Source organism: Pteropus medius, unplaced genomic scaffold (assembly GCF_902729225.1).
Source record: "Pteropus medius unplaced genomic scaffold, Ma_sr-lr_union100, whole genome shotgun sequence".
In the NCBI taxonomy this organism is placed as follows: Eukaryota; Metazoa; Chordata; class Mammalia; order Chiroptera; family Pteropodidae; genus Pteropus; species Pteropus medius.
In genome coordinates this window covers 381,868-406,081 of record NW_024351545.1, presented here as the reverse complement: position 1 = coordinate 406,081, position 24,214 = coordinate 381,868, and positions in this window count along the sequence as shown.

Here is a 24,214-nt window from a genome sequence, read left to right as displayed (position 1 = left end):
ATGTGGGGATAGAAAGACTGATGTTATCATTAGAATCAAATCAAATAGTTTCTCAATCAACCTTAGTTCCCTATCTGTTCACTTTTTCTTCAGACTCTCTTGATCCTTCTCCCTTTCCCTTCTTCTCGGAGCATTGACCATACCATCAAAGCCCTTGACATAGGAAGGAACTATCGCCTCCAGGACTGCTGATGGTCATGGCTAGGTAACCCATTAACAGCACAACACAGAGATGACAGATGGCATCAGCGTGGTTCAATCAAGTTAATTCTCCCAGTGGCTGTCTTCATTATAGAGAATAGCAAAATATTGTTGGGGAAGCCTGCTACTAATCCATCTGCTATGATTTGGCTTTCATTTAATACCCCTCTCCCTAACTAAGGCTTATTTTTTAATTACCATTATTTTGCTCTACTGAGGAAGAAAAGTAAAACATAAAATAAAACAAAAAAGATCTTGGGTGGGCTGCAGGGAACAAAGGGACAACAACAAAAAAGGTAATGACCTTTCTAGACCTTGAGCTAGAAAATGTACATCTGGAATTAAAACCCAAACACTGATTCCAGAATTCTTGAGCTTAATCTTTACGCTGAGAGTAGGCATGGGCTTAGAGGTGGACAGTCACGAATTCAAATATTGGCTCTACCATATAAAGGCTGAGGGACATGTATGCTCCTTAAACTTAGTGTATATTCATTGCTGCATTTGTAAAATGGAGTTCATAACTTCTTATCATAGAAGTTGGTTGAATGTTAAGTTAGATAATGAATATAAAAACTTGAGCATCAGACTTGACATAGAGTAACTTTTTAATAAATGTTAGCTGTGAATAGTTTCATTTTATTATGGAGGTAACAGAAATGGCAACATTACTTTGTTTTAATTTGCTAATTTTTGTATATTCATCATAACATAGGCACAATTGACATTGGTGCAACTGTTTATATTTCTTTTTAAGCATTTATTCTTACCTTGGAAAAAAATGAATTAGATTATGAAAACTTCTCATGAAATGGTTTCTGCTGTTATGATAAATTTCTGAATAGGATTTAAAAATCATCCTGGAGAGAAGTGAACTGTGTACAATAATAAATTGTTACCCTATTATCCTGCGTTCTTAATACTATCTAATCCTTGTTGTTCCATCCAAGTCATTAAGAAACTATCTGAAGGGCCCAAAGGAAAGCAATGTTGTGGAAAAAATTAGAGTTCAAAATGCAGACATACTAAGATTCTTTTAGCTCACAGACTTGAGACAAATACTTGTTTTAGTCTCCCATGTTGGATATACTTGAATATACACAAACAACCCCTAAGTTTACTTTGAAAAGGAATATGCTACAAAATAATAGCTCCAGGAGGAAGCAACCTTAAAATGATACCAGCTTTATCAAATCGACTTTCATAGTTGTGTGCTATTTATTGGCTTTGAGCTAGCAGATTGAGTAAAACGAGGAAAACAATTTAAACTCCTTTTTTTTTCCTTTTAATGGTATGTTGAAAAGTGTTCTCAGTTCTCCTAAATACTCCCAATAATGTTTCAACTGCAATTTGAACTATTACCTAAGGCGTTTGTGATTAATGTATATTTTTCTTACACCAACCAGTTCTAAAGAGCTCTCAGTAATTTTATCTTTATCAAAAAGCCCTGCAGCTGGGGAAAAACTAAGACTTGTAGGAGTGAAATATAGGTAAAGAGAGCAGTGAAAAGGAATAAAAAGCGGGACCAGAGTGGCTTGTGGGAACAGAGGCTTGGGAAAGGGAAACTCAGGGAAGAATGGTGTGGTGGTTTCTCTAAATGCCATCCCCATCCCAGCCTCTTTAAAAGGCTCATCACCCCACGTGAGGAAGCCAACAGCCTCTCTTTTCTCCAAAACTGTGTGGAAGCTTACGAGATTCTTTCTTTAAAAAAAATATTGTCATGGTTTCAAGTATGATCTGTTTTATTTTTATATTTAAAACAAACCAGAAAGGAAGAGATGATGGTGATGATGATACTAGATCTCTTTCCCACTTGCCAACAAAGTAAACACTTCTAAGTCATATTTGATACTCACCAAAAATAGAAGCTAATGAGAGAAGAAAAGAAGGTGAGAGTACGCATGAGAGAGGGTGAGAGAGGAGAGAGAAGGAGGCAGAGGAAGTAGAAATAGAGAGAGAATGGGAGAGGGAGAGATTGGCCAAAAGAATAATCATAGTTGAAATCCTTCCTATCTTGCCTGATGGATTTTCTCAGAGGCTATCCAATCCACACATTAAATAAGCCTCCAGGAGGCCACCCCACTGTGATACCAGCCATGACACATATCTAGGCCAGTTCAGGAACTAGCTACATGCACTTTAGTAAGCTGCCAAAAATAAAATTAAAATTAAGTAAAATTAAAATAAAATAAAATAAAATAAAATAAAATAAAATAAAATAAAATAAAATAATAAAATAAAAAGGTAACAGACTCTATGTGTGTCATTTCTGGAGTAGAAGGTTATTTTATAAAGCAAATTTAAGAGTCAATGGTAAGAGTCATAGGTAAGAGTCAATGATTATTTTTACTTGCAAGTAATGCACATGCATATGGACACATGTTCAGGAGCAGAATTGGTAGTACTGAGAAGGAAAGTCATCTCTTATATTTATCAGAGAGCATTTCTGATGGCCAGACATACCTGTGGGCAAAGACATTTGAATCCTGGGTTCCTCTAGAGGAGAGAGAGGGGATGGGGTGGGGAGGGAGAAAGAGAAGGAAGTGGGAAGGAGGGAGAGAAGGAAGGAGGAATAGAGGGAGGGAATGAGGAAAGGAGAGAGAAGAAAAGAGAGAGAACAGCCATGGAAACAACACTCCTCACCCAACAGATACAGAGCTTAAAGTATTCACGTAGATGAGTCTGGAAACTCCAACTTAAGGTTGAGAAAACTACAGTTTGAATCATAAATGACTTGTTCAAGGCCAGCATTTATTGTATGGCATAAATAACAAAAATCCCTGGTTTCTCAATCAGGCCAGTTCTTTTTAAAATCTCTCTCCATTTCTTCTTAAAGAGACAGTAGATCTGGGGCCCAGTGTGTTCTTCTCCCCAAGTCTTTAATGACTACCAGTGTTAAGAACATGTAAATGATCTGCCCCCATCACTGAGTCTTCTTAAGACATCTCTAGAATGCTCCCCACTCTCCACACACATACACACACACAAAATACCCAGTTTGTTCTATTCTTTTCTTGTATTCAATTCTTGTAATATTTTGAGTCTTCATAAATTGCTGACTCCAATCTGATGGATCAAGGAGAACTATCAAAGCTGAAATCTGAAGAACACATTTCTGTGCGTGTGTGCTAGAGAGACGTGGTTACGGAGTATGGGAGTTATCAGTCAGAATAATTCCGGTTCTGCTGAAGTAACAAACATTCCAAAATCTCAGTGGCTTGAAAAGATCAAAGATTTCTTTCCCACTCATTGTACGTGTTTATCGTGGATCAGATCCAGAGGCCCAACTGAAGTGAGATTCTAAGCTGGCTTTCAGGTTCGCTGAGATAGAAGCAAAGCGGATACAATGACTATGCACCGACTCTGTAATCACTAGCCTGAAAGTGTTGCAAGTCACCTCTGCTTAAGTGTCACGAGCCAAAAGGATTGACATGGGCACCCGAATTATAAGAGGGCAAGGAAATACAACCATGCTGTGCCTGGATGGAAAAAGAGCCAGAATATTTGTAAACAATCTTTATGACTCCTATGAGGAAAACAGCCTTTATGGAAGTGTTTCAGGGAAAGAGAATGGTATGTGCAAAGTCCCAAAGACAAGAGATGGAAAAGACTGTACTGGGGTCCGATGGGAGTTCAGAATTACTGGAGCACAAGGTCCAAGAGTAGAAATTGTAAAAGATAAAGCTTGAGTGTAAAGCCAGGGGAAGATCGATCACTCAGAGTCTTGAAAGCTACACCAAATAACTTAGAATTTTATCCTAAAAGTAATGAAGCAATGAGGAACGATCAAAGGTTTAAAGGTGCAGCAATACAATTAGATTAGCTTTTGAGATCACCCTGGTGAATAGTCTGGAGAGAAACAAGAATAAATTCATTCATTTTTTAAAAATCAAATACAGTACTATGTGTCAGGTGCTGTGCTAGTTTAATGGAGTGAAACAGAACAGATTACCTGACTTTGAAGCTTGAAATATAGTGGATGTAGGGAGAGCAGTTAGGAGCCTGTTGCAGTATGAAGGCAAGCAATGAAAGTGGCCTGGACTGAAGTATTAAGGTATTGGAGATAGGAATAGAGAGAAGGGGACTTATTTGAGAAAAAGTGATTGACTGTGGGTGGTCAAGGAGAGGGAGAATTCTGTAGAAAGATTTTTTTCTGATTGAGACCATAGGGTGGATGAAGATGTCACTTACTGAGAGGGGGAATACTGTTGAAGAAGCAGATATGGGCAGAGAGGAAATTGGAAGAGTTCCATTATGGCCCAATGTTTGAGCTTATAACTAGATTCCTGTGTCTGTTTGTTTTTATCAGTTGGATTTGATAATAATTTAAGTATTCAGAATATGCTTTATAGCTAACGTCTGGGGTTAGGGACTGGGCATTAATAGCACTCTCCAGACGCTGCCATTGGTAGCTCCGTTATCATCTCCTCCCATGGATTTCTGTCAAGAGGAAGATGGAAAGATTCATAGGGCACTCGTCTCACCTCTCCCAAAGATGAGGCGCTCATTCAGATAATTTCATCTAGTGTTCATTCCATTCAGAGGCTGTTATGGATTGAATGTTTGTGTACTCTCAAAATTCATATGCTGAAATCCTAACCCCCAATATGATGACATTGGAAAGTGAAGCCTTTGGGAGGTGACTAGGTCATAAAGGTGGAGTCCTCATGAATGAGATTGGTGCCTTTATAAAAGAGGCCCCAGAGAGCTCCCTCACCCCTTCCATTATGTAAGGACACAGCAAGAAAACAGCTGTCTATTAACTAAGAAACAGGTTTTTACCAGACACTAAATCTTCCAACACCTTGATCTTGGACTTTTCAGCCTCCAGAACTGTGAGAAATAAATGTCTGTTGTTTATAAGATACCAGGATATGGTATTTTGTTATAGTAGCCCAAACTAAGACAGAGGCCTACATGACATCTGTCTTATTCAAGAGTGTTTATATTCCATCGTATATTATTTATTATTATTATTATTTTAAATTAAGTTCACTGGGTAACATTGGTTAATACAATTATATAATTTTCAGGTGTACATTATCATTTGCCATCTGTATATTCTATTGTGTGTTTATCACCCAAAGTCCAGTTTCCTTCAGCTACCATATATTTGATCTCCTTTACTCACTTTACTTTCCCCCTAAACCCTATATTTGACTCCCTTTACCCCATCTACCTTCCCCCACCACCCCCACCCCACTAGTAACCATTAGTCTATAGAATTTTGGTAACCACTAGTCTATAGTCCATGTCTATGAGTCTCTGTTTGTTTGTCCTGTTCATTTGTTGCCTTTAGGTTTATATCCCACATATAAGTGATATCATGGGATTTCAACGTTTTCTGTCTGGTTTATTTTGCTTAGCATGATTATCTCAAGGTCCATCCATGTTGTCACAAATGGCAGTATTTCATCTCTTCTTATGGCTGAGTATTATTCCATTGTATATATGTACCACAGCTTCTTTAACCAATCATCTATTGTAGGACACTTCAGTTGCTTCCATGTCCTGGCCACTGTGAATAGTGCTGCTATGAACATTGGTGTGCAAATATCTTTTCGGATACGGGTTTTCAAGTCTTTGGGGTAAATACCCAGGAGAGGGATTGCTGGATCATATGGTAGATCAATTTTTAGTTTTTTGAGGAAACTTCATACTGTTTTCCATAGCGGCTGTACCAATTTGTAGTCCCACCAGCAGTGTATAAGGGTTTCTTTTTCTCTGCATCCTCTCCGGCATTTGTTATTACTTGTCCTGTTGATTATAGCCATTCTAACAGGTATGAGATGGTATCTCATTGTGGTTTTGATTTGCATTTCCTTAATAGCTAGTGACTGTGAGCATTTTTTCATATATTTATTGAACATTTGTATGTTCTCTAGGGAGAAGTGTCTGTTCAGGTCCTCTGCTCATTTTTTGATTGGATCATTTGTTTTTTTGTTGTTATTGAGTCGTATGAGTTCTTTGTATATTTTGGATATTAGGCCCTTATCGGAGGCATTGTTTGCAAATATATTTTCCCATTAGGATGGTTCTCTCTTTACCATGTTGATGATTTCTTTTGCTGAGCAGAAGCTTTTTAGTTTGATGTAGTCCCATTCATTTATTTTAACTTTTACTTCCATTGCTTTTGAGGTCAAATTCATAAAATTCTCTTTAAGTCCAACGTCCTTCAGTTTAGTTCCTATGTTTTCTTCTACGTATTTTATTGTTTCAGGTCCTATATTTAGGTCCTTAATCCATTTCGAGTTAATTTTGGTGTGTGGTGATAGACAACAGTCTAGTTTCATTCTTTTGCAGGTGGCTTTCTAGTTTTCCCAGCACCATTTACTGAAGAGACTTTCCTTTTCCCACTATATGTTTTTGGCTTCTTTGTTGAAAATTATTTGCTTATATAAATATGGGTTTACTTTTGGGCTCTCGATTCTGTTCCACTGGTCCATGTGTCTGTTTTGCTGCCAATACCATGCCTTTTTGATTACTGTTGCTTTGTAGTATAATTTGAAGTTGGGCGGCATGATGCCTCCAGACTCATTCTTTTTTCTCAGGATGGCTTTGGCAATTCGGGATCTTCTGTGCTTCCATACAAATATGATGATTTTTTGTTCTATTTCTTTAAAAAATGCTGATGAGATTTTAATGGGGGTTGAATTAAATTTGTATAATGCTTTAGATAATATGGTCATTTTAACTATGTTGATTCTTCCTATCCAAGAACACGGAATATCTTTTCATTTCTTTGTATCTTGTTTGATTTATTTTAATAGGGTCTTATAGTTTTCATTATATAGGTCCTTCACTCGTTTCATTAAATTTATTCCTTTTTGTTGCAATTGCAAAAGGAATTATTTTTTCCATTTCTTTTTCTGATATCTCATTATTACAATATAGGAAAGCTATGGATTATTGAATGTTGATTTTGTATCCAGAGACTTGACTGTATTTGCTTATTGTTTCTAGTATTGTTCTTGTGGAGCCTTAAGGATTTTCTGTATAGAGAATCATGTCATCTGCAAATAGTGACAGTTTGACTTCTTCATTTTCTATTCGAATGCCTTTTATATCTTTCTTTTGTCTGATTGTACTCACTAGGGCCTCCAATGTTATATTGAATAAGAGTGGCGATAGCGGACAGACTTGCCTTGTTCCTGATCTTAGAGGGAAGGTTTTTAGTTTTTCACCATTAAGTATAATGTTGGCTGAGGGCTTGTCATAGACAGCCTTTATTATGTTAAGGTACTTCCCTTCTATGCCGATTTTGTTAAGTGTTTTAATCATAAATGGATGCTGTATCTTGTTGAAGGCTTCTTCTTCATCTATTGATGTGATCATATGATTCTTATGTTCTAATTTGTTTATGTGGTGTATCACATGAATCAATTTGCATATGTCGAACCATCCCTGAGCCTCTGGGATGAAGCTCGCTTGCTCGTGGTGTATAATCTTTTTAATAAGTTGCTGTATTTGGTTCGCTAGTATCTTCTTTAGGATTTTTGCATCTGTGTTCATGAGAGATATTGGTCTATAGTTTCCTTTATTGTGTGTTATCTTACCAGGTTTTGGGATCAGAGTAATATTGGCCTCATAAAATGAGTTGGGAAGGATTGCCTCCTCTTCGATTTTTTGGAAGAGTTTGAGGAGAATAGGTATTAAATCTTCTTCGAATGTTTGGTAGAATTCACTGGTGAAGCCATCTGGTCCTGGGCTTTTACTTTTTGGTAGGTTTTTATGATTGTTTCAATTTCCATACTGCTGATTGGTTTATTTAGTTTTTCTAGTTCTTCTTGATTCAGTCTAGGAAGGTTGTGTTTTCTAAGTACTAGTCCATTTCTCCTAGGTTATTAAATTTGGTGTTATATACTTTTGCATAGTATTCTTGTATGATCCTTTGTACTTCTACAATGTCAGTTGTAACTTCCTCTCTTTCGTCTCTGATTTTGTTTATTTGTATTCTTTCTCTTTTTTCTTTAGTGACTCTAGCCAGGAGTTTGTCAATTTTATTAACCTTCTCAAAGAACCAGCTCTTTGTTGCATTTTTTTCTATCATTTTTGTTTGTTCGTTTTTAATTTCATTTATTTCTGCTCTAATTTTGATTATTTCTTTCCTTCTGCTGACTTTAGGCTTCATTTGTTCTTCCCTTTCTAGTTTTTTAAGATGAAGCGTTAGGTTGTTTATTTGGACTCTTTCTTGTTTTTGGAGCTAGGCCTGTAACGATATGAACTTTCCTCTTATGATCGTTTTTGCCGTGTCCCAAAAGTTTTGATTGTTATACTATCATTATCATTCGTTTCTATGTATCTCTTGATCTCTCTTTTTAATCTTCTCTGACCCAGTTATTCTTCAGTAGCATGTTGTTTAGTCTCCATGTATTTGTGTTTCTTCCTCATTTCTTTTTGCAGTTGATCTCTAGTTTCAAAGCATTATGATTAGAGAATACGGTTGGTATGATTTTAACCCTCTTATATTTGTTGAGGCTATCTCTGTGTCCCAGTATGTGGTAGATTCTTGAGAATATTCCATGTGCACTAGAGAAGAATGTATAAGCAGCTCTTTTGGGATGAAAGGCTCTATAACTGTAAATGATGTCCATTTGGTCTAATGTGTCATTTAAGGATGTTATTTCTTTACTGATTTTCTGTTTGGATGATCTGTCCATATCCAACAGTGGGGTATTTAGTTCCGCTACTACGATAGTGTTTTAGTGTGTTTCTCCCTTTAGTTCTGTTAGTAATTGCTTTACATATTTCTTGGCTCCCTGATTGGGAGCATAGATATTAATAAGTGTTATGTCTTCTTGGTGTGCGATTCCCTTTATCATTATGAAATGTCTCTCAGTATCTTTCTTTACCTTTTTGATTTTGAAGTCTATTTTATCTGATATTAGCACTGCTACTTCTGCTTTTCTCTGAATGCCATTTGCTTGAAATATCATTTTCCACCCTTTCACTTTGAGTCCATATTTATTCATCTTTGGAACTGAGATGTGTCTCCTGGAGGCAGCATATGGTTGGGTTTTGTTTTTTTTGATCCAATCTGCAACTCTGTGCCTTTTTATTGGTGAGTTCGATCCATTTACATTTAGGGTGATTATTGAAATATGAGGTCTTCTTTTGCAATTTTATCTTTTGCTTTCTGGTAGCTCGGTGTTTCCATTGCTTCCTTGTCCATGTGTTTCTGTTTTCTTTATTTTGGTTGGCTTTTGTGTGTTTTCCCTCTGGTCCTTTTTGTTTTATGTTATATACAATGGTTCTGAAACTTTGGCATGTGGTTACCATTACAAATATATAGAGGATAGTTATATATATACAGTTGTCCATTTTCTTCTGCACGTGCCTTATCTCCACTTCCCTTTGTGAATTTGGATCTTTGAATTCTCCCCTTTTCAGTCATTTTATCTCAATTTGTTTTTATGTATACTGAAAGTTCATTAGTATATTGTTATAACAATTCTCTTATTATTTAAGCTTATAATGACCTGTTCTTAGTATGGGTTCCACTCTGCTTCTATTTGCCTGATAGTCGCTTTACTCCTAATTATGTTTTTTTTTTTTTGTCATTTTGTTTTAGATAAATTGATCCCTTTCAGTATTTCCTGTAGTGCAGGCCTTGTGGTGGAGAATTCCCTCAATTTCCATATGTCTGTACAAGTCTTAATTTCTCCTTTATATCTAAAGGAGAGCTTAGCTAGGTACATTATTCTAGGCTGGTAGTTCCTTTCACTTAATAGTTTAAATATTTGATTTCATTTCTTTCCGGCTTGTAAGGTTTGCGATGAGAAGTCTGATGATAATCTAATGGGTTTACCTTTATATGTTACCATTTTTTCCTTCCTTGAGAATTCTGCCTTGAGAATTCTGTCTTTGTCATTGATTTTTGATAATTTAATACAATGTGTCTTGGTGAAGGCCTTTTTGGGTTGAGGTAATTGGGTGTTCTGTTGACTTTTTGAATTCTAAGCTCCAAATCATTCGTTATTTAGATTTGGGAAATTCTCATCAACTATTTGTCTAAAAATGCTTTCTAATCCCTGTTCCTTTTCCTCACCTTTGATAATGCCCATTATTCTTATGTTTCCTTTCCTGATGGTATCAGCTAGTTCTTGAATTTCTCTTTCATTATTTTTCATTCTTCAGCTTCTCTCTTCTTCCTTCTGATTTATTTCTAGATTTCTGTCTTCGATATTACTGATCCTTTCCTCCATTTGGTTGACTCTATTTCCCAAATTTGCTATTTCATTTTTCAACTCTTGCAGTGTGTTCTTCATCTCCAGAAATTCTATTTGGTTCTTTTTAAGGGTTTCAATCTCCTTGCTCTGCTCATCTAGTTGTTTTTCAATTCCTGAAATTGTTGATATGGTTTGTTTTGGATCTCACTGAATTTTTCAGAAGTACCATCCTGAATTCTCTGTCATTTAAGTTGCATATTTCTATGTCTGTAAGCTTATTTTCTGGAGAATTTTCTCTTTCTTTCTGAAATGTCTTGTTACCTTGGTTGTTCATGGTGTTTAATGGACTATTTCTCCACCTGGTCATTAATGGAAGTGTATTCTGCTGTTTTTCCAGAAAAGAGATTTATTATTTAAAGGTCTCTATTTAGCCTGTTGCAAAGAAGGTGCTTTTCTTTTGATTTCCAGTAGGTGGCATCTAAGCCTCTTGGATCTCTGCTTTATATAAAGTCTTAATAATGCTTTTTAAATTTTCTTGTAAATATTTAATCACGCTTGCTTCCGTCAGTTTCAGTCCCTGTCAGTGTCAGCGGCAGTCTTGGCAGCGTTTGCTCAGATTCCCTGGGGCTCTGCGGTGATCAGTCTTGAAGGGTATGGGGGGACGGGCCCTCTGGGTTGGGGTTTGGAGCCTGCAACTCAGCCTTGGTTTTGCAACTGTGGCCGGCAAAATTCAACTGTTGTTCCATTGCAGGCTCATCCCACTCTCTGCTTTCTGCCCCGATGACTGAGCCCTGCAGCTTTCCCAGGCAGGGCTGTTCGGTGAACTTGCCGCAGGAACTTGCTGCAGGAACTCACTGCTTCTTCTCCCCTCCCCCTCCTCCTACAGGGAGCTCTGGTGGCTGGGAGAGGCAGTTTCTTTATTACTCCCATTCCATTGCCCAACACCTGGGGTTCTGACCTGTGATAGCTCTTATGTGCAGATCGCACATTCAGACATGCTGGTGTGCAGTTTGGCTGTTTTTTGTTGAGTTTTATATGTTCAGCTTATTGTTGTTTCAAGGGGAGAGATCTGGGGATATCTCTCACTCTGCCATGTTTCCAAAGATCCATCTCCATTGTATATTATTAAAAGGCCAGAGCCATATCAACATTTTAATGGCTTTGGACATCCAAGAGTTGGTGAGGATGTGGAGTGATGGTAACTTTTCTTTAGTGCTTTCAAGAGTTTAAATCACACACAGATCCTTTGACATGGTTAATCCACTCCTAGGTACACACCCTAGAGAAACTTATGCATATATGCTCAAGACCCATGAACTGAATGCATATATGCTCAAGACCCATGAACTTATGCATATATGCTCAAGACCCATGAACTGAAAAGATATATATTGCAGAATTGTAATAATTAAGATGGGAAGGATCCAAATATAGAACCTACAAATAAATTTTGTAGATTTGCAAAAACAAATACACCTACAAAAATAGGTTGGTAAATAATATCAAATCACAAAAGTGGTCAACATTATAGATAATTCTCACAAGTGTGATGATGAATGAAAGGAGCTAGATGAGAAAGAATACACAGTATGATTTTTTTAAGCAAGGTTCAAAATAGGCAAATTAGTTAGAGATGCATACATACATAGTAAACTATAAAGAAAAGCAGGAATATGTCTATCAAAAAGTTGGGTAGTCATCACCTCTGGAAAGATTGGAGTTGGAGCAAGAGAGAGACACAGGGGTTGGGAGCTTCTGGAGAGCTGTCAGCGCTCTTTCTTGATGAAGTTAACTGTTACACTTGGGGAGAGGAATGAACCTAAATCCTGTTCTTAAATTTTGATTCTGAACTCAAAGTTTAAATCTTGCCTTAATGTGGGTTCTGGAATCTCCATATTTATTAAGAAAGGAGGTTTGTAGTGGTAGGTTTAACTAAAGAAAAGTGGACGAAGGAATTGGCTGCTGTTGGATTGCAGTAACCGTGAGAAGACATTAATGCTGGGGAGCCTTTGACTAGCTTTGTTCTGGGGACTGGCACACTGCTGCCCCGAATGCAAGGGTCACATTTTTTTTTTCCTACATAGATGAGGCATCCTATAATTTTATTATTTCTTTTAATTTCATCTCAGTCACAGTGGCTTTCAGGGGGCTCTTCTTTTCACCAGAGAGTTAGACATGCCCCAGAGTCACCTTCTGCACTGTATTTATATAGAGTGATGGTTTTCTGAAAGTCTTTGTCTTGATTATGATTGCATACATTTCTTCTTTATAAGTTTGTATTGCATTCCTTTTTTTTAATTATTAATGTAATAGATGAGATGTACATGGATTAACTTATAAATACCACTAAGACATAACATTGAATTTAAAAAGCAAGTTACAGATATATACAGAATAATACCATTTACTTTTTAATGATTTATTTCTATAGGAGTGTATATGTGTGCTAATGCAGAAAAAAGGCCTAGTAGCTAGACACCAGTGTTCTCAACCTAGGGTAGGGGTGTAATTTTTATCCCCTAGAGAATATTTGACAATGTCTGGAGACATTTTTGGTTGTTACAACCAAGAGGTGGGCACTCCTGGCATCTAATGGATAGAGACTAAGGATGCTGCAAACTGTAGCACAGAACAGCATACCTCTCACCCCTCAAAAGAGTTATCCTCCTCCAAATGTCCATAGTACCATTGTTGATAAACCCTGCTGTTCATCAAAATTAGTAGCAGTGTTAATTTCTGGGGAGGGGACTGAATTGGTAAGATATTTAAGGATAATTTAGCTCTAACTGTAGAGTTTGAGCATTAAATAAGAGACTTCTTTATTCCATAAAATATTAATAAGAATAATAAAGTATAAAAGTAATATGTATCCATTACAAAAAGCAGAAAATACATAAAAGTTATTACAAAGAAAGAAATTAAAACTATCTAAAAGCCACCATGCAGAGATATTTGGCATATTTTTTCTAATCATTTATCCTGTGTGTATATCTGTACACATATAGAATTAAGTTATGAAAATGATGCTCATATTCTGCATACAGTTTGCATATTTTCCCACCTATATCGTTATGAACATTTTCCATGTCAATAAATATTCTTTAAATACAGAATTTAAGTGCCTGTGACGCATTCACTCTACATGGATGTACCAGCGCCGTATTTCTAAAATAAATTCAGAAGTATTTCTAATAAAGCAGTGTTTATATGGTTAGAATATATTCAAGTGGAGACAAATTTCTAAAGCAAGAGTTTTCTGGGGAGAATAAGCTGTAGTAAAAAATATCAACTTCAAATTTCAGTCAAATGATGATGACCTCTTTCCATTTTCAATACTGAACAAAATTAATGGAAATTAATATAGAACACACATTTGGATATAGAAATTTGAAAGCTGGTTAAAAACTTAGAAAGATATTACTTAATAATGTCGCTATAGCAAGAAGCCTACTAAAATACATATAATTGCCACTTGTGGTTTAATTATTCCATTTTCTCAAGAACGTAGTTTGGAGCTCAAGTATGCATACTGGGTAGTGATTAACCTTCAAAAGGAATGTAGAGGACACCAAATAGCTTGTTTAAGCATCTCCCTTCTTGAAATGCCACTAAAGTGAATTAAATTGCAATTTCTATTCACGGATTAGAGCAAATTGCTCATTATGGTCAGGCGGATGGAGACCTTGTGACGAGTGGGAGGACACTGGAGTGGGAAATGACTGCCTGCAAGGGGGTTTGTGACAGTGAAAAGATGAAGAAGGTGAAAAAGCAAAAGCCCTCCCTGGCTGGCAGGCCCCCCACCCCCACCCCCACCTTCCCCCAGCTCAGCTTCTCTGTGTTTGATGAGCCTGTTAATTGAGCTCTGGTTGCCTTGAAAATGCTTCGAGATCACCACCAGATTTTCATTTGCTTTACCTCTGCCCCGTGCATTTGCCCTTACATGCCTTCAGAGTAGCAGGAAGATTCAGTGGAACAACTGGAATTAGTTTTCTGAAGTGCCATCTATTCAGAAAATATTTTTCTCTCCTCTGGCAACAGAAGGATGAGATAATGATTCTGAGATGAGGCAAAATTGTGACAGCTATGTTTCTCTGTGGCTAAAGGACTCTGGAATCAGAATCCCCACTGGTTAGCTGTGTAACTTTGGGAAAGTTGCCTAATGTCTCTATAACTCAGCTTCCTCTATCTATCCAAAGATAAGAGCACTAATACCCATTTCTTAGGATTTCTTGAGGATTGGGTGGAATAGGGAGATATTTGAACAGGCCTCAACTGAATGATGAAGGTTGTTAGCAAGCAAAACAAACACACACACACACACACACACACACACACACACACACACACACACAAAATCACCGACCCTTGTTCTATATGGCGCTTTCCCTGTTTTCTCAAAAAAAAAAAAATCTACCTCTTCTCACAGCTGCTGGTAAAGAGGCAGAACATCAACATTTAACATATAAAACCTGTGATGTACATTCAAATTATTGAACATCTTTTTGGAAATTCTTAAAGCAAGTAACTCTTTTATTGCCCTAGTCTCACGAATGCACTGGCCTTCACTGCTGTAGAGTCCCCTCCTTTTTTTATGATGAAAGGAAAATATGTCAACATTAAGGAAAAGTTTGTGAAGTTTGAGCTGGATCCAATTCTAGAGCTTAAGTCCAAAACTGGAAAGTGTTGATTTCCAGACAAAACTCTCTACAGGGTTATCACGTCCCTAATTCTATTACATGTTTGACAGCAATTTTAGTTGTATGGCCTATTTTGTCTTAAGGTTGAGATTTTTTTCTAGTTGGTCTGAGTTAAAATGATTCCTTTCTGGCTTGCCCAGGGAGCTTTGTTACTGAGCCTGATTTGGAGGCTTGGCAGAAATGATAGACACTAGACTGGCATCTAGTGAAGTACCATGAACAAGTTCTCCACTGAAAGTCTTAGACCATAGAGTAGTTCCTCTAACAATCTGATGACTCAGATGGAAAAGGACATGGAATATATCTTAAAGAATGTTATTTGGCAAGAACGCCAACATATAGGCCCAAGAAGAACAAAAGTTCTTTACAAACAACTTGATCCTGGGGAAAGTAGACAACCATCTGAGGGAAAAATAAATACACTGCACACTGTAGACTTGGGAATCTTGCCTTGCCTCTTTGCCTGGCTTCCAAGTGGATTGCCTGATTGATAGTCCATGCAAAGTAACCACTAGATGTTGCCTTGTTAGTCAAGTCAGTTTCGCCTTCTTAATGATTGAATAACCTGACAGATGAAATGATCTCCTTAGTCCTGGTCCTCAAATCTCTCAGGTTATCATATTAAGAGGCCTTTAGCCTCTATCTGCAGGCCCATTTTTCCTCCAGTCTCTAGAACCAATTATTTTCTTGAATTTTAGAAAATCCAAGGATTCCTATAGACTACTTTCTCTACCTTGCTCTGGCCTCACTCTAACCTTGAGCTGCAGGCCTAATAGATGTGTTCTTACCTTTTCTTGATGCCCCAACATTTGTACTATACTTTGATTTCAGTAATTGGTCTCTACCTTGGTATCTTGACCCAATCAAATTCCTTTGGGACTGGACTTCTTCCTTGTGTTGGAAAACCTCCCTAAAGACAAGACTCAGGGTGCTGAATGGTAATCCCCATACTAAGTACTTGAAAACCAAAGGCAGACTCCTTCATGTAGGTTTTTTGTGGTCTCAGGGACACACCTACCTGTAGTAGCCCTTAGCTGGCACTACTAATATGTCTACCTGCTTAGTTTTCCTTAACACTTTACCTGTTCATTTTCATTTTCTAATTTCCTAAACCATTACCTCATCACATGTTCTAAAATTTGTTCATTCAGAAAAAATATTCATTGAGTGCCTATGGTAGGGACATTAGACACACGAGATGGGTAGTTAACAAGTGCAAAATGCTGTGATAGGAGAAACGTTGGATGCTATAGAAGCATTTTGGGGAAAAAACTGACACAAATTTGAGTTTGAAAGAGGACATCTTGAAGGAAATGACACTTAACCCAATACCAGAAAGTTAAGCCAGACACTTGGAAAAAGGTGACAGAAAGAATAAGAAGAGATTATATCAAGCAGAAAATTTAGGTTAGTTGAAGATCAGGATATGAGAGAAAGAGAATGTAGCACATTGGAGGAGTTGAAAAAAAGCTTGAGAAACAGAGGGGTGAGAGAATGAGCTGGTTGGAGCCCAGATCACACAGAGGAGAAGTCTGGTCTCTATCCTAAAAGCAATGGCAGAACCTTGAACATTTGTAGATAGGGAAGTGGTAAGCCATGTGGGGGATATAGATGCCTAGTCCTATTCCCCTGATCTGGTACATTCTGTTTGAAACCAAAATCAGGATTCTGACAGCCAGTTATATCAATTACCATCGAAGGTTTTGTCAAAATGCATCAGAAAATCTTTATTCATGTCACATAGACATTTTCTCATCTTAATAGTGGATATGGATGATTCTACTAAAAATAACATTTCTTCATTTGATGACCACAGGCAACTCTGGTTGCCGATAACTTTGCTATTCTAATGACTGAGGTATATTTTGAAATAATAATCCACGAAAGGCATCTTATTGTAGGAAATGAAGCCAGATTGTTCTCCAGATGCTATCCTAAGAAAGAAAACATTGGAGTCTAATTAAAATTCAGCTTAAGTTATATTTCACTAAGGCTTTATGATAAGTATTTCCAATTGCTAGAGAAAAAAAAGACTCTTACTGATAATCTATGTCTATACCCTTCCAGTCAACCTTATGCTTATTTTTAAATATTGAGAGAGCAAGTGAACTTGCAAGAATCCAGTCATATCATCTTTAAATGCACTTTGTCCACTAATTAATTCTTAATAAATATTTTGGAAAACCTGTTAACTCCTAGCTTCATAAGGAGAATTTTTTCTATTCTTTTTTCTTTTTTGAAGAAAAAGTAACCAAAACATCAGAATGAGCTCTTAGTAAGAAAGAGTTAATGTAATGTGTCAATAGATGCTGCAGTCTGCAGTAGTATTACTATAATCTTCTTTCTTCATTTTTCCATTGTTTATTTAGAGCTAGACTGGATGGGTGAGACATAAACTACTTCTTTCTTCTTAAACAGAAATGAAGAATGTGTTTTCTATTCTAGGTCTTTGCCCTAACTTTAATCTTTACCCTTTCCTATGAGACACACACGTGTGCGCGCACACACACACACGTTCAAGTGCGTGCATGCATGCAATCAACCAGATGCTAGATAGGTGACAACTGTTTGTTTTAATTACAGATAATTTAGAACATTTTACTTACCTTTTTAAAAATTTTAAAAAATACTTCAAGAAACATGGAATACATGATATTCAGGAAACTCTACTATTAAGAAATACAAAGTCTATTTTTCAATTCTATGTTACAGAAAATGAAAGAAAAACAAAAAGAAAATAAAAGACAGAAAAAATAAAGAGAGGTGGAAATCTAGAAATACTCCAACAAACTCTCCACCTCTTATAATCATATTTTTTTCCAGGAAAAAAGTACTTTTCCCAAGCTTTTTACAGCTTTAATAGACATATTGATATGTAAAAATTTGCACACATTTAATTATACATCTTGATGAATTTGGACATACACATACACCTGTGATATCATTACCTCAATCAAAGTACTAAACATATCCATCACCTCTAAAATTTTCCTTATGTATGTATGTGTGTCTGTGTATAACAAGAACACAACATGAGATCTGTGCTCTTAATATATTTTAAAGCACACAATACCATATCGTTAACTATAGATACTATGTTGTACAGTAATTCTCTAGAACTTATTCATCTTGCATAACTGAAAAGTTAATACTCATTAAATAACTCCCATTTCCCTCTCCCCCAGTCTCTGGCAGCCACTTTTCTATCCTCTGCTTCTATGAGTATGACTATTTTAGATACTCATTTAAGTGGAATCATGCAGAAGTGTCCTTCTGTGACTAAATTATTTCACTTAGTATATTGTCCTCAGGTTCATCCAGCTGTTGCAAATAGCAGACTTTTCTTCTTTTAAAGGCTGAATAATATTCTACTGTATGTATATACCACATCGAAAATAATTATTTCTCCTTCTATCTACAAATTTCAAATTTCACTTGTTCTACATAAGAATTAAACTTAATTTGAGGCCTAGATCAACACCAGAGGCCATAGTTTCCCCAGACGGATGATATCCGGGCCTCTTGGATGTGCAGCATGTCCCCCCACTGTTTGTCACTGTTGCCTCATTACTGCCTTGCTGGCCACTGCCTACACATTCTGGGTGGGGGCTCTTTTTCTGGGGCTATGTGTATAATCTGGCTCCTTTATGCATGAGCCAGTTCAGAATCCCGCATACTGCTACTCTCTCTCTAGCTAGAGAGGAACCGAACAGAGAGATAGGCAAAACGTGGCATCCCCAATATATAACAGGAGTACCTGGTCTGTGGTAGGCGCCAAACAAATATTTCACAAATATTAAATAAGTTAGAGGCTGTACTTTTCCTTCCCACTGAAATACAAACAAATTAAATAATATACACAAATCCCTGGTATTTACATTTCAAATCCTATTACTTTTTGATGTTTTCAACCAAAGCTCTCTGCATTGTCTTAAGTTGATTAGTTTTTGAAATCAGCTTGGATTTTTGGCATTTGTTAGTCTCAAAAATATTTTTAAAGACCTAATTTGGTTATTCAGGAATGCAATTGCACCTTGTTCTCTAAATGTTTATCTCATTTTCACTTTAACACTGAAATGCTAGGTCATCATCCCTTGGGGAAAAAAAAGTTTTAGTTTACTAACCCTCATCCCGCTCTGGGTGTACTTTAGAATGTTACTTCTTTTTTCATGCGAATTTGCAAATATACACCCTCAACTATTTAGATGAATGTGAGACACTGGAAGATAAAATGAATGCATTTGTGTCTCAGGACTCTTGCTATAACCCCAAATGTATTACTAGCTATTAGTTTCATTTTCAAGCTTCAGTGCAATTCTTCTTGGCAAGAGATTTTATGTAAGTTTTTCTTTTTTCCCTCTGAAAGCTTTTCTAATATAAGATTTAAGATTGAGGTACAGCAATGGCATTCTTTTTTTTTTTTTTTTCTTCCCTACCATAAGCGTCCACACAGGAGACTAAGAAATGAACTGGAAAGAAGCCAACTTGCAGCCTTTCTCTATACTTCCTTAACCCCTGTTCAACTTTCAAGATGAAATGAGCATGTGAGGAGGGTAGATTGATAGTTCCTGAGTGAAAATGAGTCAAATGACAGCAGAACCCAGAACAATGATATACTGTTCTATGTTTGCTATAGTTAAATTGCTTTTCAGGATTTCTGTGTTATGAGAATGCAGGGATTTTTAATAAAAACACTTGATTATATGATTTAATCCTCATTCCATCCCAGAAAAGCCTAATGTAAGGCAAACTACTATTAGCTCCTCTTGCTTTTCTGCCTCAGTCCATGAAATAAGACTTCTGCTCTCAGAATTCTTGAAAGAGTGAGAAAATAGCCTGAGTCATTTTTTCTCTCATCGATTTCTCCCCATAGAAGAAGAGTGCCCTAATATGTGATATGAGTAGAGCCTGACCATTATTGGTCTGGGTTTTTCCATTGTATTGAGTTTATGTGTTTACAGTTTGGGCTTTTAACTTTTCTATGACTTGCTTTTTGCACTTTGTATACTCAATAAGTGATAGGTGGTCATGGTTCTCCATGCTATGGGCTCAGTTAGTGTCTGCACAGCAGTCCAAAGTCTCACTCAAATGTTCATAAGAGTTAGAATTTTTAGTCATTCCAAACCCTAACAAAAGATTTTATCATATCCATGTTCAGATGTGGTTAATAACTTGTCCAAAACCATATAGTTAGTGAGTAAAAGGATGCAAGTTTAAACCAGTTATATCTGGCTCCAAGTACACACCTTCTAATTCTTACTGTCATGTAACACAAGTCCTGTAGTTCCTGGGCCAATATTGTGGTTGGAAAGCACCAGAATGCCCTTTCCTGGTCTTATAAGAACCTGTTTCTATATCTGAGCATGGAGATTAGAGAGAAAGCAGTGGCCAGGATACCTAAGTTCTATTTCTGCCTTCCTTCTATGCATAACTGTGGAGAAATGTAAGGTATATTAATGCATAGAAGGCTTGTCATATAAATATTTCAGAAATCTCAAAGAATTTAGTGATGTGAAGACCTTCCTGATCTGCACTGATTGTCCATCCAGATATAATAGGTCCTGCCCAATACCTGTTCTACAAAGTGTGCTGTTTAACTGGCCACATAAATGAGAAAATCCAAACTATCAATGGCTTACATAAAAAAGAAATCTTACAAAAAAATCATGGAAGTAGACAGTCTAGGAAAGGTATGGTTATTCCACTCCATGGTCTTCAAGACCCAAGTTATTTCTTTGTTTCTTCTCTGCTATCCTTCCCATGACTCTTAGTTATGCAAATTGGCTGCTAGAGCACCATATCTTTATCCATACAGGCATTTAGATATAGGCAGTAGGAAAGAAGAAGGGAGAGAGAGCAAAGGAATTTTCTTATATGCTCCATAACAACCTTTGCTCATATCCTATTGACATCCAGCCACCAGGGAAATATGAGTTTTTAGATGGGCATTCTATAATCCAGAATAAAATTCAGTATGTAATTAGTAAGAAAGAAGGATAGAATGGATATTAGGTAGGCAACGTGTAGTTTCTACCACATCTGCACACATGTGAACACACAGGCTGCCATGTCGTACAAATGCAGGTGTTATTCACATTGTATTCCATGAGCACAGAAATTTAAATATTAGCTGCATTCACCTGGTTCAGATACCGTTCCTGAATGAGTTTATTTAGATTTATACATTTAAATAAATTTATACCTTTATACATTCTACATTAAAATTAGATAAGAAATACTGATTCTATGCTATTGAAGCATTTTTCTAAAATGGTTAATTTAAAATTTTAAATGCACATATGAAACGAGTATAGATAATAATCAGATAGGACTTCAGTAGGTTTCTCTAGTAACCTGCCATTCCTCTATCACTAGGAGATTGGAGAGACAGAATTCTCTGTCTCATCATCAAAAAATTTCCCATTCCCTCATGGGCAACAAGTAAAGCTAAAGTCTCTCCTTCTGTTTCCTTGCTAAATTTTTGTCATTTAATCATGTACATGTATCTGTTTACATATGTGCTATACACCTGTGTTAAATATGTATTAGGAAAATCATGAGAAATAGGCCACAACTTAAAATCACAGTCCAGCGGCCACTCTGATACACAGATGCTCCCTTTAAAAAGAATGATCCCTTCAGAAAGGCAAGAAATATTTTCTCTGATTACAAGGTTTGAAAGATAAATGTCTGGTGATGCTTGTCGTCATGGGTTGTTAGGACAGCCAGCCTAAGAAAATAGAGATGATAAAGGAGATATAAAAGAGAGAGAATGTCTGAAGGTGTACAAGCCCCTGGCATCCCTGGCATCCTCTGCTATTCCTTCAATGAACCCATATTTTTCTTAAGCTACTATAGGTTGGCTTTTTGTCACTTGGAGACCTGACTAAGTTAGCCTGGACTATCAGCCATCGTAACATCGTGATAGCACATTCTCATATTTCTGAATGAAAGACTCTCTCTCTCTACTGGTTATTAACTGGATTTGGATTTGGCTTAGGGATTTATGCCCCAAACCTCCCAAATTTTTGCGTGGTTGAGACCAATTTGAGAAGTACCTAGTGTTGCATGATTCCCAGAAGGAATAACTATGGAGAATGGGCCTTTTCCATCTCCAGCTTGAGATGGGAAATGTCAGTCTGCCTTCAGACGTACAAGACTAGAGTCAAATGTGGGTGCAGCTTTCTGTCATGGAAGGGTGGCCATGTGACAGACCGGACTTATGAGATCACAGGTGAGATGTATAAAGGAGTGCTAACATGCATTAGGGGTACTTTCACCCTACTGGGAGAAGACTTTTTCAACCCAAAGGATAACAATGAGAAATATCAACAAATTTGAAAATGCAAGTCCCATTCTGAACACTAATGAGTTTCTCAAGCCCTTAAGTGGCAAGAACACAGCTCTGAGTGTGTAGGAAGGGTACATACACTTTGCCAAAGTATTATAAGAAGGAAGTAATAAAAGTCAGGTTAACTGATATCCTTCTAAAACATAGCAAGTTCCAGTATCTTCCCTCACTGATACTGTTTTCACTAAAAAGTTGCATTATGTCTTCTGTTTCATCCCCCTTTATATTTTCCTCCTCACCTCACAGCCAGTTGCTAATAAATAATAAAATGAGCAAAGGCAGACAAGAGAGAGAAGCAGAGAAGCAAAATGGCACGGATAACCCCAGACAACACAGACTTGCCCCGAGCGATCAAGAGCTGCTGATTTGCAAAATGATCATGTATCCTAGACAGCCCCTTGCTTTTTAAAGGCTGCAAACGCTACTGTAATTACCTGATCAATAAGCATGATCCCCTGCATAGAGAAGATTTGCAATTTGCAGGTGGAGAAAAGAGGAATAGAGTCAGTGAGGAAATTACTTCATTAAGATCCTTGCATGCATACTCAGTTTTATAGCTCTCGCTGTACTTCCACATTCATTATCTTGCATCTGCCAGCCATGCTGTAAGATAGAAGAGATATATAGTTATTCACATCCCATAGGTGGGCAAGCTCAGACTCATAAAAGAGAGGTTCTGTGGGCAGTCCAAGTTCACACACATGGAAGTCCTAAAGGTGCGACTTCAAATTAGCACCTGTATTCCTAGTTTAGGAGTCTTTTATCAAATTGATTGGACTCCCAATTAGAAGCACCTGAGCCTTTGTATCACTCCATTTTTATAAAGTTTTTCTTCCCTGATTATTTACTGAACACATGACTTCTATGGAAATTTTATAACACAAAATAAAATGCATGCAAATCACTTAGAATCCATAGTCTGGAGATTGAATGTTGAAAATACTTTAGCATGCATTTTTTCTAACATTTTTGTTGCATAACTAATAATTAATTGCTAACAGTGTAAGTATGTTAGACACTACTATATGTACTTTATATATATTAATGTATTTCTCACAATAACCCTTTGAGGAAGATATTGTCAATATCCTCATTTTATGAATGAAGAAACTGAGGAACAGCTATGCCAGATGTTACATAACTACTGTATGTGACTCTCAAGCTTATGCTCTTACTTACAATAATATATAAATACATCCCACTAAAAACACACATGTAGACACTCATATAACCAACATAAACATACAGATTTGGGATCATGTTCTACAATTCTTTGGAAGCTTCCTTTTTCATTTATCTATGTTTCTTCCATGTTGTCACATTATAAATCTATAATAAAATATTAGTATATATACTTTAGATTTACAATAATTTTCTTGACCTTCCTTTATTAATAAATATTTAACTTGCTTCAATTTTTTTCACTTATAAATAAATCAAAAATGAACATTTTAAATATAGACCATTTTATCCAGCTCTGGTTATTTTCTTAAGAGAAATTCTTAGCCCCTGATGAAAGTTTGATACATTTCCTTCCAGTAACATTTCTTTGCATACTTACATTGTTGAGATCAAATTTTACTTACACCATTTTATCTTGCTTTTTAATTTACTGGCATATTGCAATCATTTTCCCATGCAATTAAAAAAATCTATATAAATGTTCATATGACAATAGCTAAATGGATACAAAAGACATTAAAGGAAGCAAAGAGACATGGAAAGATGAGGTCTATGATGATGACTTGCTTCCAGTTTTGCTCCCTCAAATTCATCCTCCACGCCACAGGCAGAAT